This window comes from Amblyomma maculatum, chromosome 2, assembly GCF_055883805.1.
Source record: "Amblyomma maculatum isolate TAMU_Amacu chromosome 2, ASM5588380v1, whole genome shotgun sequence".
Lineage (NCBI taxonomy): Eukaryota > Metazoa > Arthropoda > Arachnida > Ixodida > Ixodidae > Amblyomma > Amblyomma maculatum.
In genome coordinates this window covers 84,443,238-84,457,004 of record NC_139345.1, presented here as the reverse complement: position 1 = coordinate 84,457,004, position 13,767 = coordinate 84,443,238, and the positions used below count along the sequence as shown (strand labels likewise).

Below are 13,767 nucleotides of genomic sequence, written 5' to 3'. Positions count from 1 at the left end.
GCTCGCAAAACGGTTCCCGCGAATCAAATCTAGTGCGCGATTTGGTTTTCTTTCCCTTACGCATTCATCGGGGGTTTCCTTTTCCCACATCCTATTACCTCGTTCGCTGTTGCGGCTTGTACCGGTTGTGATCGGTCTCTAATTACGTACAGTCTCAGAGGTGTCATCTGCGCACGCAGCGGAAGCTGCAGCAGAGTATTCTGAAGACTCCGGGATGCCGAAACAAGTGCTCTTTTGGTTCATTCGCGCTAAGAGGCCGCGGCAGTACCGGGCGCTTGTGAGAGGAATAGGGAGAGGAGGAAGGGAAGAAAGGAACGCCCTTCTCTCTTTTTTTCTATATATAGATGTAAACAAACAACATAAATACAAGAAAGCCATAACAATAAACAGGGAAGGTGGGGTATTCTCTCGAACGACCTAGTAATACTACTGAGAAAGATAGACTCGAGAGGAGAGAGACAGGAGAAAGAAAGCTATCAGTAACTGAGGGGTGGAAACCAGACAGAACAGAAAAAAAAAAAAAAAAAAGCGGAAGAAAAGAAGGAGGGAGAGAGTAAAGGGGTACAGAGCAGCGGATGGCGAGGAAAGGGCAAGTGGTCGCAAAAATAACTCCCGTTGTTGGCCGCTTCCATTTCCGCAAACGCAGTTTCCTTCAAGCGAGAAGAGATGCCGCAACTTCTTACGAGCTTTCCTGTCGACGGGTTCACGCATTGGCATCGGCACCCCCGCCGTGGCGGCGAATGATGTAAAGTGAAATAAATAAAAAAAAAAAGAACGCAACACGAGGAACTATTCGCGATGCTACGCGGTGACGCTCACACGGGCGCGTATGTCGCCGAATGCACCGTTCGCACGAGCTTCCTGGCTCGCTATTCGGTGCACGCATCTGCAGTTCTTTTTTTTTTTTTTTCTAAGTTCCCTATGCACAGTTCAAGTTTGGCTTGTATATTTGGTTCTTACATTTAGTTCCCATGCGCAGTTATATGCTTTTCATGCACACAGTCCCGACACGGCTTCTAGTTGCAGTATTTAGTTTCCACATTTAGCTCGCATACTGTCCTATACGCAGTTCTTGTTCGTTTCTTATATGTAGTTCCTCTGCGGTTCACTTATACACTTCCTAAAGACGATCTGCTGCATTGTCCGGTACGTTGAAGCTCGAGGGTTGTGTGAGGTTTACAGGCAGCGCCACGTTTAACGAGCACATCTTTTGGATTACAGGTAACAGCATTACGTTGCGATGATTGCCGCAACCTGTAGTTAGGTTAGGTAACACTAAAGTTTCCTTGTCGAATGTGCGACATAAGCCTCATTGCATGTGCTTTCTGAAAGCATAATTCTATGCTGATGTCATAAGCTTCCTCCAAGAGCTTTTGTGAATACAGCTTCAATATTTGCTTCGAACTGAAAGAGTTAGTATCGACTGTCAAGGCCGTCTTTGACAACTCACGGCAATATGCTTGACGCAAGGAACCGTTTTCTTTTGGGGCGCTACGGGCGTTCCCTGTAGACTCTTTGCTGACGCATAGCTATTTCACACTACCTTCTTTTTTTTTTTTTTATGTGTAAGCTATAAAGAAATGACGTGACGTTCGCAGGTACTAGTTTCTATTGTTGTTTGGTTTGCTATCTTTTCTTCAGACCTAACTATGCTAACAGAACCTAGCTCGCACAGAGCTCGAATGCGACATTTGTCTTTGGAGCTTGCTTCGCGATATACGAGTATCTCTTGGACGTGTTAACACACGCGCCGCTCGTGAAAGCAAGTAGACGTGGAGAGAGGTACGACACTTATTTTTGATGAATCTCGCAGCGCGTAATTGCTCCCAGCGGGACTCCCTCCCATCCGAGGTAACTCGTAAACGAAAGCGGCAACGCGTGCGTGCCCCACACGCGTGGGCCCAGAACCACGGCGTCAATAACCGCACAACAAGAAGGACGCGCACATGCTGACGCGCATCCTTGGCGTACAAGCCCATTGACTCAAGGTTTAAAGAAGGCATCGTCCCTCCGCAGTAGAATTCCACCGCCTGAATTTTTTTTTCTTTGCAAACATACTACAGCGATCGGCGTGCACAGCTGTATAAAAATTCTCGTGGGTCAACAGAACCGCTTCAGCCATGCAGTTGGTAAGTTTTGCCGCTGTTTGGTCACATTTCATTCTGAACGAGGGCGTCACTCAAATGGAAAAACTAAACAGAAAAGACGCGCCGTTTTCTTGCCGCATCAAGCCGTCGGGAAGAGTGTTTAGCAGCATGAACGGGGCGCGATGGTTGTTTCGCGTGAGCGCTTGACGGGGTGCTGTGGGCGAATACGCCGCGGGGGGTACGGTGAACAACCGCTCAAGCTTACAACGATGGCGACGCGTGGGGATTGCTGAGATGCGCTTCTTTACTACTATTTTATCGCGCGAGCGTATACCACTGTACGCCTGAACGTTCTATGAAGCGTGCGCGTACTTTCGCAAGGTCGCAAAACAGGATGCTTTGAGGCGAATGAAACGTAGATCTGGATTAAATGGAATGACAAGCCACTTGGAGCTGCTAGGTTTATTCGTGACTCCATTCGGTGCTCTTGCGGTAACGATAAAATGCGTTCACTCTTCTCATTTACACCTTTTAGGCGAAGCGTATGCAGCTCGTTTGGACGAAGAGTCGTCTGCGTCGTAGGTACCGCGTGTCGGGAACGTTCGTGCAGAAAAAAATCCTGATTGGTAGACAGGGTTATGACGTCACAACCACATGACCTCGTGAGGGAATTTCAAGCACACCACTTTCAAAACAAAGCGATATAACAAATTGGGGAAGGGTCCAAATGAAGACAAAATTGGGAAAGAGACTCCTGTAGTTTAGGTATTTCAGAAATAAGAGGTAATTTAATTGCATGACTTTGTTGCCATTCGAGTTCGCACTCAGGTCATCTGCATGCCAGACGGGTGCGCAATGTATCGGCCACGAAGGGGTATTGATAGCAAGCATATTAGGGGGTGCCTATGACTTAGTAATATGTGTTTTGGATGTGTACTGATGTTGCAGTAGCAATAATTTTAAAACTAAATGATTTAAACAAGAAAAAAAAAAAAACCTCGCGCAATGAAAAAGCGGTGTTAAAGGCACTTCGCGTCTGCCCTCTTGAAGCGAAGATTAATTAAGCGTCCCCTTAATATTTTTTTTTTCAACCTTTGGTATTTTCTTTTTCTGTTCGTAGTAATAACTGCGCCATTGTGTCCATGTACAGGTCGCGAAATAACTAACAAAAGGAGCACATTATTCTGTTTTACTTGGTATCATGCCTCCTATTATATATATATATATATATATATATATATATATATATATATATATATATATATATATATATATATATATATATATATATATATGTGTGTGTGTGTGTGTGTGTGTGTGTGTGTGTGTGTGTGTGTGTGTGTGTGTGTGTGTGTGTGTGTTGCGCTGTTGTGTGGAAAGGCAGAAAAGCTCATATTGGGAACAAGCGGCACGGAACAATATATGGGTTATAACCTAAAATAAAAAACCTAGAATGTTGGGCGGATTGACAAGCATATTGACGGGGGAAAAAAAAAACAGGTTATTTACAGGGACAGACGGACAAAGACGGGGAAAGCACTCACGCAACGGTCATTGACTTCATCCTCTTCGCCGATTGGTTTGGATTCGTATGCGCATAATGATCTCATGGACAGTTATTCGGACCTTCTGAGTACATACTGAACATCCGAGTGCACGATTCAAACGACCACTCGGTCCATTTGACTCAAAGAAAACTTCGCATTTTTGAAACCGTCTCCTAAAATGCCTTTCTTATTCGTGAGGCATGGTCGTCAGAAGACAAAACAAGCTGCGTTGCCCACAGGCATGGGCGCTCTCTGCTGACTCTCTCATGCATAATGTATACGCGTATTCTTCTGTTCGCAGGCAGGCGTCACGAGGAAACCCCCTCTGGCGTGAGGAAACGTCCAGCTTTTCACGGCAAGCACATTGCGGCGCGGTGTGCTTGCCATTGGGGGGACATTTTGTAAACCTCGCACGTGACACACTCATCGCAATATATAGCACTCGCAATAGCTTTGCAAGCGAGGGCATTGTTCGCATCTTGGAGATGAAAGTGAATGGCTTTATCAATATAGCACAAATCAGCGGTGCGGGTAAGCAGGATAAGTCACCGGAACGTCCAAGCGTTTTTATTCCTTTGTTTTGTGCATTGTTTTTTTTTTCTTTTGCCTGTAACTAACTTCTCATTGAGTCCAAGACTGACGCTTGGATGCATTCCAGGAATGCTTTATAATTGTGAGGAAAGTTATATTACACTTATCTATGATGTACACGGGGGAAAACGAGATCGTCGTCGCCCGTAGACCTCGCAAGTGTATACTTGGCCAGTCCATGGCCACCAGAAACTGTCGCATAATTTACCACACTGTGGAGCAGTCACGAAACTCGTTTTAACAAACTTCAACAAACAAAAAACATATCAACTTTAAACACAGCGGTATTTATTCCACGAACTCCTTGGAACTTTTATACACAAAGAACGTTTCCATGTCCACGCTGATTTAATGAAGAAGAGAGAAGCTAAACTCCCATCCCTCCTAATTCCTTAATTACCCAAACAGCGGCCGAGAGCCGTCCCTTCAATCAAATAAAGGTTTTATTCATTCATTCATGATGTATTCATATATGCTAGAGACGTCCTTAATCAGCGAACCAAACGGTTTCTTTTCGACATCAAGTTGCAGATTTTTACACGCCGCATTTTCAGATGTCTCCGGAGTCATTTGACATTTGTGAAATTGGCTGTTGACGACGCTCCCACTAACAAAGCTCACTTTGAGACTTGGACCAACGTACTTCAAACTTCGTTGTCTCAAATGAACAAAAGTTGGCAATGTCAAGTGAGCGACTTACGGTCGCGCGCGAAGAGAAATTATACCTGGCGCAGAACCATACACCCGCCACTTTAATTCGTAGCCATGCTGTCCTCATGGGATCCATTGGAAGCCTGTTTTCTGTATAGGCAGAAACATTAAGGCCTCCCATTCGCAATTGAGTACGCAACCGTTTAGTGCTATTTATCGGCACTGGCAGGACAACTTATAACTTATGGATTCTCGCCAGTATAAAGCTATTAACCGAAATCGCAAAACATCGTAGATCATCACTAGCACATGTCACGAACACAGCTCACGCAAAGTCGAAGAGAAGGCTTGGGAAAGAGACAGCTCATAGCTAAGTGCGTCTCTGTATTTAATCCAAACATGGCTCCTTTTTGGCACCGGCACGTTGCTGGCACTCCGTCCAAGGCACATTGAAGCTGCACCTCACGATACCGCTTCACCGGTTTCACGCCGCTACACAAGTATTTATAGCACTCTGCCGGCGAAAAAGAAAAAAAAAAAGGGGGGGGGGGGGGGGGGGGGGTTGACGTGCGAAAGCACTGTTTGGCGCGGTTTTGCTTGGGATGAGGTTTAGCAATAATGGACATACACAGGGTTCAGCACAGTGTTAGCGCTTTTTATTGCACGGCATATAGTTGGAAGTATATAAGTCATCGGTTCAATTTCCTATCACAGTCTAATCTCCATTCGGACTACCAGATGAATGCAGATAAATGGCAATGAAATGATACAACACCATCGTTAACCCTGCGTAAAAAAGATAGCATCTCGATTTCGGTACGAAAGAAAGGAAGAAGTCTTGTGCCACATGGAGGTCAGTTAGCGATGCCGTACGAGCTAATAAAGCGCCAAAGACAATAAGGGGGGGGGGGGGGGGGGTGTTGTCACAGGGTTGTCTGCTGTGCATTCCGTTGTCCCACTCTCCGTTTGCGGTGCCCCCCCCCCCCCCCCCTTTTTTTTTGTTTTTCCAATTTTAAGCATATCATCAGCTGCTTTTAGAGTCCAATGACACGGGTGGTCAAGGGCGTGGTGCGAAGAAGAGGCAAACCCTCGAAATCGACAAAGAGGCGATGCGAATGCGAGGGAGGCGATTTTTCCAGGCGGCGCGGGCAAGCACGAAAAATACAGCTGGAAGAGCGAAAGCCGCTGTTGTTGGGAAACGGAGCACGCGACCTCGAGGAAGCGTAGCTCTCCTCGTCACACAGCGATTCCGCTGTTGGAGATCAGCGTCCGCAACTGTCGGCGGGGGCCACGAAGTAGAGGGGGGCAGAGCGGCAGAAAAGTAGTAATCGGTAAAAGAAGTTAAAAATAAAATTTGTTCACAGGAAGGGAAAGGCGCAGTAACTGTCACACTTGCTCTGTGGACACCCGAACCGCACCGTAAGGGAAGGGAGGAAGGTGGGAGTGAAAGTGGAAAGAGAGAAAGAGGAGCCGTAGTGGAGGGCTACGGAGTAATTTCGACCACCTGGGGAACTTTAACGTGCGCTGACATCGCACAGCACACGACGCCTCTTCGTTTCGCCTCCATCGAAACGCAGCCGCCGCGCGGTAAAAGAAGCACGGCTGGGAAATGCTTATGTTCAGGCTCCCTAATCTGAAAGCCGTGTCTAATGCCTCTTTTACCAGGAATTGACGAACATGGTAAAGAAGAGCTCGGAGGGAAACGGGGACGGGTGTGTGCTGATGGGTTCTGCGAAGGTCACTGCACGACGACAATGGCCTCCGCTATAGGAGTGGAAGCCGAGGAATGCACAGTCTTAGCAGGTTGCGGAGTGGGGGTGCGCTCGCTCTTTTTGCACCGGTGCATGGCGATCTGGGGTCTTCCGGTTCTTAGCGTGGCTACAAGCTAACTGTAGCCGCGGTGTAGGGTATAGCCGCGACAGGCCACGCCGGCTTATCCCCACTTCTAGTTCAGTTCCGAACGGACGTTTTGGTAGAATACGTGCGAAGGGGTTGACTCTGGCCCCGCGCGAAATCAACGTGGGCTTAACGAGACGCCCGTAATGGTTTGTTTCGATGATACTCGTTCACGTTCAGGAGAGTTAAGAGAGAAGCGTTCAAACGCATCCTCGAACTCACACATCAAGCCGCGTAATATGCTGCTCAGCTAGCCGACACTAACTGGGTAGACAGGTGCAACACGGCTGCGCGCCAGATGTCTGGTCGTAATACGTGGCGCCTATTCCGCGCGCTCATCGATCCAACACAAACACGCACGGAAACCCAACGCCACTTACATAAAGTCATGCACAACTTTACAGGAACGACAACACAGCTAGCGCACACACTCAGGGATCGATACCTGTGCACCACCAAGGACCCCCGGGCGGTCGCCTACTCGTATGCAGGCAAAGAGAACACGGAGCTGGACACTCCGTTCCAGCTCCACGACCTCCGGGCGGCCTTAAGCAAGATGAAACGTGGCACTGCACCCGGGCGCGACAAGGTTACGGTCAAGCTTTTGGCCAACCTTCCCGATGCAGCATATGTCGTGCTTCTCAAATACATCAATAGTATTTGGGACGGAGACACTCCTCTCCCTCTCGATTGGAAGTCGGCTCTCGTCACCTTTATCCCGAAAACCGGCAAACCTATTGATGTGGAGAACCTTCGCCCCATCTCTCTCACGTCTTGTGTCGGCAAGCTGATGGAGACAATGGTGCGCGACAGACTCTCCGAATTTCTCGAAACACAGCACATTTTCGCGGACACCATGTTCGGTTTCCGCCCTCAAAAATCAGCACAGGATATACTCCTTCAGCTCCACCACGACATATTAGCTCCTGTCGAATGCCCCCACAATGACAAGGTGGTCCTGGCCTTGGACCTTAAAGGCGCATTTGACAATGTGAAGCACGAAGTAATCCTCGATCACCTCAGTCACACCAACTGTGGTAACAAAACTTTCAATTACATAAAACAATTCCTTACAGACCGCCAAGCCTACATACGCATACAAGATGCGGAACACGGGCCATACACCATCGGCTCGAGGGGAACACCTCAAGGCGCTGTCTTGTCTCCCCTCCTCTTCAATTTAGCCATGCTTCATCTTCCCTCCAAATTGGCTTCTCTTCCCGGGATTCATCACGCACTTTACGCGGATGATATCACAATCTGGGCAACGCAAGGTAACCTGGGCCACATGGAGTCCTGCCTGCAGGCAGCGGCGACCGTAGTCGACGACTACGCGACCTACTGCGGACTCCAGTGCGCCCCAGCTAAATCTGAATTTGTGCACGTACGTCCATCCCCTCGAGACACAACTCAGCTTCGCATCAGTCTCCCCTCGGGACCGATCCGGGAGGCCAAAGAGATCCGCGTCCTTGGCCTCTTCATACACCATCAACGCAGAGTTGACACCACTCTGGCCAAACTTCGCATGGTGGGAGACCAGGTGGGCCGTATGGTCCGCCGGGTCTCCAACAAGCGGGGCGGATTACGAAGCAAGGATGCACTGCGGCTTGCCCATGCTTTTGTAACGAGCAGAATCCTCTACTCGACACCCTACTTGTACCTGCGTAAACACGATGAGGATCAATTGGAGGCCATCCACCGGAAAGTCATCAAGCGGGCTCTCGACCTTCCGGTCAGCACGTCCAACCAGAGACTTCTGGCTCTGGGCGTGGTGAACACGTTCCGGGAGCTACGAGAAGCCCACTTACTAAGCCAATACACGCGCCTTACACAGACCACGTCCGGTCGCCGCCTCTTGGACCGGCTACACATCAAACACGATTACCACATTGAGGAAAGGGTGAGAGTGCCAGAACTCTGGAGACGCGCCCTCCAGGTCCGACCCCTTCCCCGCAACATGTCCAAAGAAGACCATAACGGTCGTCGCCAGGCGCGCGCGGAAGCGTTGGAGCGATACTATGGTCACCAGCAACACGTGTATTATGTGGATGTTGCCGGCCCTTACCATGGGGGGTGGTATACGGCTGCAGTCGTACACAACACAAACACGGTTAACGGGCTAACTTTCAAAGCCTACAGCACAACTCACGCGGAGGAGATTGCTATCGCTCTGGCTCTCAGTATTCCCAATTCGAAACACATCATCACCGACTCGCGAGGGGCCTGTCGGAATTATAGGCTGGGATGGGCTCCCCCGCTTGCCCGGCGTATATTGCAATCTAGCTGCCGATACATAGACCCAACTCCGCATAATCTCATTTGGGCACCCGGTCACCAGGGACTCAGGGGAAACGAACAGGCCGATCAGGCCGCCCGCGCACTCTCTCCCCGGGCTATCTCCTTGTCCTTGGAAGCCTACTCCCAATCAGACAATCTGGCCCTTACATTCAAAGACATCACCGATTACTACAAGGAGGAGCACAGGCGCTACCCGGCCCCTTGTAAGGGACTGGATCGCGCTGACGAGCGCCTCCTCATCAAAATTTTTACCAATACAGTACTGTGCCCGGCGGTGCTTAAACACTTCAACCCGTCCTTTGATGGTGCGTGCCAGTACTGTGGGAAGGTGGCTGACACCTTTCACATGGTCTGGGCGTGCCAGTCAAACCCATCCATTCCCCCCAACCCCAATCCAACTAGAGAGGACTGGGAGGCGGCCCTGCTCGGCTGTCAAGACCTCAAGGCTCAAAAGGCCTTGGTTCAACGGACGCGGGCGGCGTTGCTTGCCAATGGGGCCCCGGAATAGGGGCTCCACCTAGTATTGTGAGGGGGAGACCGATACGTCTCTAACCCAAACACCTCTGTAAACATTTAATTGTTATTTATAAATGTTTTAACCACCACCACCCAGCGTTTGCGGCAAGACGTGACCTAACTTTATACTGCAATGCATTGTAGAAGCGGAAGTGTGGTGCGTGGGAGAGACTGCCAATATGGTTCTTATATCAATGCCAGCGGAGAACGAAGTGGTGGCGCTGCTGTCGCTTACTTTTGAATGCGCTGCTATCGCCACAGAGATTCTTAACATTCCGGAGGGGGAAAACTGACAGCTATAGACATTCCTGTAGAGAGGCACATGACGGCCTGGAAGAGGATGTTTTGTATTTGTGGATTGGCTATTGTTGCACACAATAAGTGGAGACATCCGTAACAAGACTCCTCTCTGAACAAATGTCGAAGAAATGATTTGAGAGCTTGCATACCGGTTACCAGTGTTGTATACTTGCGTTAAATTTGCTGAAAAAGTGAAAAAAAAAAAGAGAAAGCACTGTTCAAATAATTTAACAAAAGAAGCACCGCGGCGCAGTGGCAGATTCAGAGGAATAATCCACGTTTTCTGCCAACACTAAGCCAGGCAAAAACGCAACCTTGTCTTTTCGACGTTCCTGTCGTGAATGAATAGCACTTATTGCGTGAAGTCAGAGGCAGTGGCGCCAGCTTCCCCTCTAGAAAACACTGATAAACTACATGGCGCTATGGCGTTGCTGGATTCATTTGCAAATGGAATTGGTAACTTGCCATGCGCCACCTGCCTGGCATAAAAATACAAGGAAATACTTCTTTTCGGTTGCACGTGCAGTAATAGGCAGTGGTTTCGTCGAAAAAGTGCTGGCATCCGAACTCCGGGGTAAGTAACCCGTTCCAGGCGGCGCTGCGATAGGACAGTCTTGAAAGTAGAACTCAAATAGTGGCGTCGCTTGGGGCACGCGGACTCCTGTGCTCGCTGCTGTATACTAGTTAGTTCAGTGTACGTCTCTCTGCCTTCGTCTATCAGTGATTTGCAGCTCACGCACCTTTCTGTGCTGTTTTTGAGTCCCAATCCCATGTGAACCTCTCCTTTTTATAGGGCCTCAATTTTGATGATCTCGAAGAGCTCCAAAGGGATCAAGCCAATAAAATTACTGAAGCTTCTATGACTCATTCCGTCGATTTTTTCCCCCTTTATATATAAGGCACGTGCGAAGTCTGCGAAGTTTGCAGAGTGAGAGCAGACCTTTTTAGCTGTGAAAGAAAAATGTAGAATGCAAAAGGATCCGAACCTCTGAAACCTGTGTATAAAAACAAAGCCTCTTTTAAGTACGAAAGCAAGAACAGCAGTCTGCATTTAGGACTTTGTTCTGCTGTACCCTTAGAGGTATTGGCGTTTTCTTTTTTATAAAATGGTACTTTCTTTCAAAGGGTTTTGTGCATCACCGTGACATCATGTAGACGTTGTTCTGTGGTCACAACCTTAGGTACGTTCATTGGCTCTCACTGCGTGGTGCTCTGGTGGGAGATATAAGCGATGTTTGGGCTCAGTTCAGCTTCGAAAGAATGGGCATTAGTCGCCACTGCATCCTCTACACGTTGCGAACAGTTTAAATTTTGTCAAATAAATAAAGGAAAGAACTGTGCATGAAGAGTAGTATTGAAGGGGGGAAAACACGGTAGGTGTCGACAAGACGCACTAATATGATGCGCGACAGAAACTATGGTTCATGGGGAGAAATATCTTAATGCGTGCTATGTTTGCTTTTTTTTTTTGTTTTGTTTTTTTTTCATGCCTCGCAGAGGACATGGCGCACGTGTAGTTATTCAGGAAATGGAGACGTGCGCCATCTGCCGAGGCAAAGGGCGCACGGGAAAGAAGGTGACAGAGTAGACGGTACAAAACGACTGTCGAAAAGCACGCCGATTTCGCAGCAGCCTTAGAGCAGCATTGTAGGTGCAGCATACAACTTGATAGCGTGGTGTCGCCTGGCATATCGTGATCGAGAGACGGTGGGTACCTCTGCGCACGTGATCAGCAGAGACATTCCGTTTCCCAGCCGTATCGAATGCGAAACGCAGAATAGCGGTGCAGAGGCACTCATACCACTGTATTCATACCGAACAGGATACGTCGATATGCACGCGTATACGGTGGTACTGTTCGTGCATGTGTGGTATCAGGTGATGGCCTCTCATGTTGCATCCTGCACACTGATTGGATAACGGTCGCTAGGATATACTGATCAGCGAAAGTCCACGTATAGGCGTTGAGGTAAAGGTTGGCATGAAGCCTTGTAGCACAATTGAATGTAGGGCCTTTCCGAGTTACGACATTCTTGTGTGCGGTTTTGGGCATCTTAATCGGAAGAAAGAGAAGAGCTTATGTTACCAGATATTGCCAGTCTTCCATCATTGCATTCCATCATTCCATCATTCCAGATATTGATGTCTTCCATCAAACTACGCAAGAAAATGGGCGTCACGTTCATCTAAGACTGAGTATCAGGGTTACAAGAACGTTTACGCCGCTGCTGTATATCGATTTACAAATTTCGCTTAGCTGTGAAGCCCTATGCGCGGGTGCAGTGGCAGCTTGCAAGCGTTAGCATCTACGAAAGTTTATTAGCGCCATGGCATCGTATCATAGCTGAAGAGAGCTGACTCCGTCTTCTTTAGTTTCTCCAAGGTCTCAGACTCTTCACCCAGGACATCTCGGATATTTGCAGTGCACAACGTTTGGCTGTTATTGCGTTGTTTGTCGTTCTTGCTGGCACTGCCGCTTCCACCGTCGATCACCAGCGTCGAGGATGCGGCGCTGGTAATCTGCATGCATTATACCAAACGGGCGGGAGACGAGCCCGCTTTATCGTGCGCTGAACTCACATATATTCCTTTCATCCATGAGGTCGAGTTTATAGGCGGCGCTGGTAGGCAGGTAATCGTAAACATCGTGCAACGAAAACATCACGGACAGCTGGCATGGATTTATTTCTGCATTGCGTTATCTCTTCCTTCCATAGCGTCATCTGAGATGCAGTATATGAAAATCAAGTAAATAAACAAATAAATTACTTGGGCAAAATATCACTGAATAAGAATGAAACTAACTGCGAGAGAGGGGCTAGAAGTTGAACAACACGTCGGCAAGCTGACGTCATGGGCATACACGGTATCTAGTTCGATTTAATTCCGCTCTACAACGCACCACAGACGTAACAGGTTTCTCTTTCGGAGCGGTTCTCGTTTTATTGCTCCATTTTCACAGTTTACAACGAAAAAGAAACAGCGATAATATAAACCTTGCGCGACTGGTTTGTCCGTGCGGTGACGATGGCATGGCGCTAGTCGAGTACTATGCATGCACATCGTATTGCTTGCTCTACGTGGTGAAGTGCGAGCTGGTTTGTCGACTTGCAAGAAAGAAGCTGAAGGCAGACTACGGAACGTTGCGTTATAGAACAACAGTTTTTCTCCAGTGCGACAGCACCCAGTTACACGTAATGTAATAATGCATAGCTTTTTAACCATCCTGACATCTTTTTCTACGTCGCGTGATGACACAGTTGATCTTAACATCTTCATCTGCTATAAAATTCTGGCGCAGTTGTTTAGTGGCCTAGTCGAATGAAACAATTCAATTTTATTACATTCACAAACTCAATTTGTATCACTATATGCCCGCTGTATAACACGGACGAATAATCCGTTACCGCGACCAGCACGTGCCATTCAGTTCCGCCTATTTAAAAGACAAGCAAAGTGAACACTTAGGTTCTTGAACTTACTTTTGCATCGTAAGTTGATTGAGGTTCGCCGTCCATTGCTCGACGATTTTGTTAACATTTAGGAAAGAGTACGCGTAGCAGAGGTGCTTGCAGCTTTTTTACTTCTCTGCTTTTCAGTGTGTCTTAAATTCAAAATTCTCCTCCTAATAAAAATATGCAGGTGATTTAAAAGTGCCGAAACTGATTGCTTCGGTTTCGTCGATGTTACATCAATCTCGACTGAAAACGGAGGTAGACCCCAGAGTACATACTATGGCGTCTTCGATGCATCAGTAAGCTTACGATGTATGTCATTTCTTTCTTCCGATTGCTCTTTTCTTTTCATCCAATAGGGGAAGATAGAGAGAGGACAGCAAAGATAGAGAAAATGGAGGGAGAGCTAACAGTTTCGGGTGTTTT

General features: G+C 48.0%; 1 protein-coding gene across 8 annotated transcripts in view; it reads left to right on the top strand.

Moving 5' to 3' along the window:
* The window catches only part of LOC146199172 (uncharacterized), a 210,027-nt gene that overhangs the window by 27,502 nt on the left and 168,758 nt on the right, over positions 1-13,767 (top strand). The window lies entirely within an intron of this gene.